The 6,531-nt window shown below is 43.8% G+C and overlaps 1 pseudogene; it reads left to right on the top strand.

The window, feature by feature from the left end:
- Positions 1–1,600: 1,600 nt before the first annotated feature.
- The window catches only part of LOC109486748, a 7,301-nt pseudogene continuing 2,370 nt past the window's right edge, over positions 1,601–6,531 (top strand).

Here is a 6,531-nt window from a genome sequence, read left to right on the forward strand (position 1 = left end):
CTTATATATGTAAAACGTTAAACTTTATTCCAACACACTATTTACAGGGATCAAATTTTCAGCAGAAATAGTGTGTTGGAATAAAGTTTAACGTTTTACTATGATTACTACCAACACAGATGAACTTTCATGATAGCTTATATATGGTATTACTCAGTCCAGATCTTAACAGCAATATATACGACTAAATAAAGGATGTAAATTCAATCTCCTCTGAAAGGTCTTTGGAAAAACAATATATTTCACCCGTACTATGTATAATAATATAAATATTTCCATTCATGTGCAAAAATCAACATTGGTGCATTATTATGTAAAGATTAACATTATCTACAACTTTTGTCAACATTTATGTCATCGCTTGTTGTTGTTGCTAGTCATCCTCGTCAGAGGTGAAGCATAAGATTACTAGTAATATTATGCTTTTTCTATAGCGTATGTTGCGCAATGCGGCCTCGCTACGGCTTGCACATATATCGGGGTGATGATGTTAAAAATGCTTTCTATTAAAATGTTGGTTAGATCAAAATCTCAAATTCCATCATACATAATCAAAATAGGTTTATGGACCTTCATCAATGACGTCGACGTTCTTTGGAAACAATTGAATTCATTGGATAAGTACATGTTTCATTGGATACGCTTTATACATGTACATGTAGTACATTGTGGTTTTACTGGCCTATTTTGTTGATGGCACCTTTTTTTTAAGAAAGTCCTGAATTTATAAAAGTATACATTCATTTACAAATTTTAATTGAAATGTGACATCGTGTATTATGGTACAAACCATTTATTTGTTATAAACATAACCGCACGTATACTAATACTCTGGCTAATACTAATGGAGTGGTTTAAAAAATCTACTAATACTAACGGTGTGCAATGGTTTAAAACGTCTTTTGTTTCCATCTATGCGTTAGAATGTGTACTTTACTATACATTACAAAATAAACAGAGATATATGACATGGGAAGCGAGTCCAGTTATATTCTGTCATGATCGCGAAATTCAATTCATACCAGACTCAGGTGACGTTGAATGCATGCTATGGTACTACAAATGTATCAGCGGCAAGACGCGATGAAGTCTACCAAAGGAAACGTTCATGTGGTATTAAGGTGAAATATCCTCAACAGTCAAAAGGTCAGGGTCTCCTTTTCTTTTGGCTCAAATTGCTGACAGCGCCCAAGGGCTTTGACTTGCGTACGCGGCTTGTATTCATCAAGTGAAAGAAGTAATGTTGACTGTTCGTGCCCGCCAATTTCTGACAGTGACATAGACATTTTTCTTTGCACAAGAAAATATGCAAACAATCCAGTGCTGTTTGGATGGGGATGTTGGATACCGTCGGCAATACTAAAAGTAGAGTTTCTTACTCGTCACTATCAATAGAATGTGATCGTTTTTTTTTCAATGATGATTTGCCGTTTTCCTTACGGGGGGCCAAAATGAACTCTTTAATAATTCGTTTGAAGTAACCACCCTGCATCCTTCATAGTACACCCCTAACAATGCTTTATCACGTCTGTTCTGGAACAATGTAAGGCGCGAAGCCCTGACGACCACAATCGAACACCTTGGTAACGCCACCAGACCACTGCAACCTCCGAGACGAACGGACGTGCGCGCCGCTTCTCTGCCAAATACTTGCTTCCCGTTTTGACCAGCGCTCGCGTTAGAGCCACACACTCCGGGAAAGTGTTCATTAATCTTGCCTGCACTCTGAGCTGAAATAATGGCGCCGTAAACACCGAGGCTAAAAAGTTAGGAGCAGCTGAATCATCAGAGAACATCTGGAGAATTCACCTGACGACATCCTGCAGCACCACTAATCTCCGCTAGAGGGCGTTCCGCGCTCACCCCAAAGTCTCCTGGGAAATCTGAGCTCCACATTCCATTTCTACACTGCAGTCGCACCGAGCAAGATGGGTTAGACTCAAGTCACGACTCCGCCGGTCCTGAGTGCCTTCAGGGGCACTTGGGGGCCAAAAGACTCTGTCATAGAGAAGAACTTGTTTTTCCTTGTTAATCACGAACTTTATGAACAATATTCTTCGTTGTGACCAGTTTTAATACGTCGACTCTACACGTGTTAAAGAATCAAACATTCAAGGTAAGAGTGCATAAAGTTTGTTGTGATATGAAGTTTCTGGAAGTGGAAGGGTTTTAAGGGTAGAATTCATGACTTGAGCCGTGTGTTAACTGTCTGATCGTATCAAGTGGCCGGCTGTGGTACTGGTGTGTTTTGTTCATGGTTCTCAGATCCTCTCTCAGGTCCTGAGGCGACAACTGGATTGACCAGGACGTGTTTCAGCGGTTTTACAGCCCCCCTCCCCAAACATATCGAGAAACGATGGGCACAATTCATGACTTGGGACAGCATGTTTAACTGTCTGACTTTATCAGGTCCAGTGGCCGGCTGTGGCGCTTTGTTCATGGTTCTGGTCCGGAAGCGACAGCTTGGCCAGGACGTGTGTTTCAGCGGTTTGATAGCCGCCCTCCCCACTCGTGTTCTGTTGAATTAATGTGCTATATAAAGTAGATCTTCATGCGTGGTAACATTATGCATGATACCATACACCAATGCTGTTACTTGACATGGCATGAAATGAACAATCTTGACATGGAATGAAATGACCAATCTTTATAAAATAAGGTGTATAAAAGTGCAATTCAATTTTTCAGATGTTGCGCTAAATTGATCGGTAACCTCTCCACGTAGGTTCCAAACCCTGTGATCAGTGTGCGAACACTAGGGAGGAAACAGTTGACCTGCATGTTGCATGTAACATTATTTTTAGCAGCCCGTCCCTCCAGCCTCCTCAGCCATTTTTGACATTTATTTCCTTTCCATCTTTCAGTGGTTAATCAACAAAAATCAACATGAGCAACTCTAAGTCTAAGAAGGAAAGCTATGCTCTGCGCCAGCAGAAATACAGTAACGCTATCATCCGGGGCCGTCGACACGTCCCCACCCCTGAAGCCGTCCCACCGTCCTCTCTCCTGGACGCCCCCCCACTGTCTCCTGTACCACTGCCTTCACCCCCCAGGGAGCGTATACCTGAGTGGGACGACCCGCCAAGACTGGTCACCAACCTAAACAGGAAACAACCAGCTCCTCAGGGTGGATTCACGGCAGCTAACAGGTAATTATTAAGTTTAATGTACACCTGTCCTGTGGTAAGGGTTTTTTCATGGCAGAATCTGTTCTTCAGTAAAGAGTAAAGATCTTTTAATAATACCGGTAGTAAAGTCTTTTAGTAATAAGTCTTTGTTTTTCTCGACACAGGTATGCCAAGACTCCCACACACCCGGATGAAAATGCCAAGGTGTTTGAAGAGTATGCAGAAAGGATGAATGATATCCAACAAAAGCAGAACAACATGGGAGAGGGCAAGCGACCGAGGAAACCCTCCAGACGTCCGCAGACCCCAGCTCTTGTCTCCATGATGATGGGCTCTAGGAATGATGAGAACATGACAGAAATGGATTGCTACATGGCAACGATGGATTCCAAGAAGAAGGCACGCGAGCCCATGGGAGCTGACAAAACACGGGCCAGAACAGCCCACAAGCACGCTGCAAAAGCTCCCACATTGAAGTCTGTGGAAGAGCAACAGGTATTCTCACTCGGACGTTATGAGGAGAGAGTCCCAACAAAAGCAGTGCTCAACGACTGGATGGATCATCTCAAAGAGGAGTTCAACTCTACCGACCCTGTTGGAGCTCCCACCCCCACGATGGACAAGCAGGCAGACTGCGGAGCAGCTGTGGTGGAGCAGGTGATGGAAGCAAACACAAACCACGAGGCTAAGAAGAAGAAAAAGAAGAACAAGAAGAAGCAGAAAACTCGTGTGGAGACACCACCCGACTACACGGCAAATGTCGGGCTCGACAACGTGAGCCTGACGTCACTTGAAGCACGTGACCTTGACTGGCAGGATGAAGGTCGAGTACGGAGCTGTTACAAGACGTCCCCACAGCCTGGACACCTGAGCAGGGAGGCTGACACACCCACCATCCAGGACAAGACAAAGGACTGGATGTACTTCATCAGGAAAGCTGGGCTTGAGGAGATGATGGAGTCAGACCCTACCAGGGACGAGGACAGGAGGACACCGGTCCAGGGCAAAACCACCAAGAACAAGCACAAGGCAAAGAAGGAGAGGCTTGTCCTACCCAGCCTGACTTCAGATCCAGGACTGATGCTGCAGGGAACCAAACTTCACACACCTGGTGAGTTTTGTAGTGTAGGCACCAAACTTCACACACCTGGTGAGTTTTGTAGTGTAGGAACCAAACTTCACACACCTGGTGAGTTTTGTAGTGTAGGAACCAAACTTCACACACCTGGTGAGTTTTGTAGTGTAGGAACCAGACTTCACACACCTGGTGAGTTTTGTAGTGTAGGAACCAAACTTCACACACCTGGTGAGTTTTCTAATGTAGGAACCAGACTTCACACACCTGGTGAGTTTTGTAGTGTAGGAACCAAACTTCACACACCTGGTGAGTTTTGTAGTGTAGGAACCAAACTTTACACACCTGGTGAGTTTTGTAGTGTAGGAACCAAACTTCAAACTCCAGGTGAGTTTTGTAGCATAGGTTTACCCACTGCTGCCCAACTTATTTCTATTTGACAATGTTGCTGCACACATAATGCCTGTACACACAAGAGTAGTATGCAGATGGCTAATCTAGTATATTGCACATTGCACACCAATGACTTAATCTTCCATTTGTCATGTTTTATCCAGGTGTGAGCCTCCCCTCCATAGGAGATGGTGTTCTCTCCACTGCTGCCAGACCCAACATCCCTGATGAGGACATGGGAACACAGTTGCCACCGGTGAGTCTTGTATTTACAGTCTGTGAATTCTGCACAGTAACTGCTGTAACCACTGTACTGTGTAAGGGTCTTGGGTTCTTGTATCATGACCAAGGGAGTACAAGTAGAGTGATTAGGTAGTGTAACATATCCTTCCCAGAGACAGAATGGCTGGCTCCTGCCTTGTCCTCTAACTGTTTCTTCTCTCCATGATCCATACCAGCTGCAGTTTGGCACCAAGCAAGTCGGGAAGACGACATCAGAAACTGTGACCTTCAAACAGCCCAGCGAAAAGTCCAAAGTCCGCAGCACCAAGCGGCGTCAGAAGACCGACCGCGCCTCGCTGAAGGACAAAAAGTCCCAGAAACGGCGCCATAACAGCCCCGACCCCTCATCACCTGACTTGTAAGTTTGGTGGAACGGTGGATGCCTTACCATCATGCCCAGAATGTTTATTGGCAATGATTCATGTGTGTATACAACTATGTGTAAAACTGTGTTGCCATTATCAATTTCTGTTGTTGAATTTTCAATATCTAAACAGTGTGTATATATAATCATTTTCAACAACATCACCAGAAGCTGTGTGTATAATATAATCATTTTCAACAACAGCACCTGAAACTGTGTGTATATGTGAATATTATGTAAAACTGTGTTGCTCATTATACCTGTGCAATCTTTCAGTAGTTGAATGTACAGCATCTGAAACTGTGTGTATACATGTATAATCATATGTAAAACTGTGCTGCCCATTATACCTAATAGTATATAAACTCCCAGTTGTTGAATGTACAGCACCTGTCATAATGTTCAGATACAAGTTATGCTGGAGAATGTTACATACTTTTTGCAATCCTTATTGTACAGTCCGATACATTTAGGTTGTTTAGGCACAAACTATGCTGGAGAGACAGAATTTACAATGTACTAATTTATAGTCCCAAATTATGTCAGACTCTGTGCAATTGCTTTTTGTATACTGACACAAAGATTTGTATAATGACATGATGTAGTTTTGCATACTGACATGAAATTTGGTATCCTGGCATGTGGTTATGTATAATGACCGGGGAATTTTTTTGTACATGTATGATATAACACAATTTTGATGTTTATGCTGGGGAGAGAAAAAATTGTATTTGATTATCTGCACCTTTTTGTACAGCCCAAAATATGCTGGAAAGAATGTTGCATAATCATTGTTATAGGTTGTTGGAGACAGTCCATGTGACTTTCCAACACTGCAACAGATCCTACAGGTCTTCCACACACCCCTACAGTAGTGTAACGATCAGTGGACAAGTCTTCAGACTTGTACAGGAACTGGACACTCCCCCTCCACAGGTCCTACTGGAGACCACCTCATGTGTACGTTCCTCCACACTCCAGTTCTACTCAGGGTTACATGATACAGTCTGTCATAGATGGCTCACACGAGATGATCCCACTCCAACTACACCAGACCACACAGTACAGTTCCACTGCAGCTGGGGTGGGGGAGGGGACATCAGGACCAACTCCACAGATAGGAGACACTTGTCTCTTTCAGACTGTTCAGCTTGCTCACACTGCCCCATCTGTCTGGTATGTCTCTGTGAGGTTCAGTGAGAGATTGATGGCTGCCCTGCACCCGACTGCCAGTCGGGATGTCGGGCCCCATCCTTACTGCACACCACAAACCATGTCAGATTGTTAGC

Source organism: Branchiostoma belcheri, unplaced genomic scaffold, assembly GCF_001625305.1.
Source record: "Branchiostoma belcheri isolate BF01 breed outbred unplaced genomic scaffold, Haploidv18h27 scaffold83, whole genome shotgun sequence".
NCBI classification, from domain to species: Eukaryota; Metazoa; Chordata; class Leptocardii; order Amphioxiformes; family Branchiostomatidae; genus Branchiostoma; species Branchiostoma belcheri.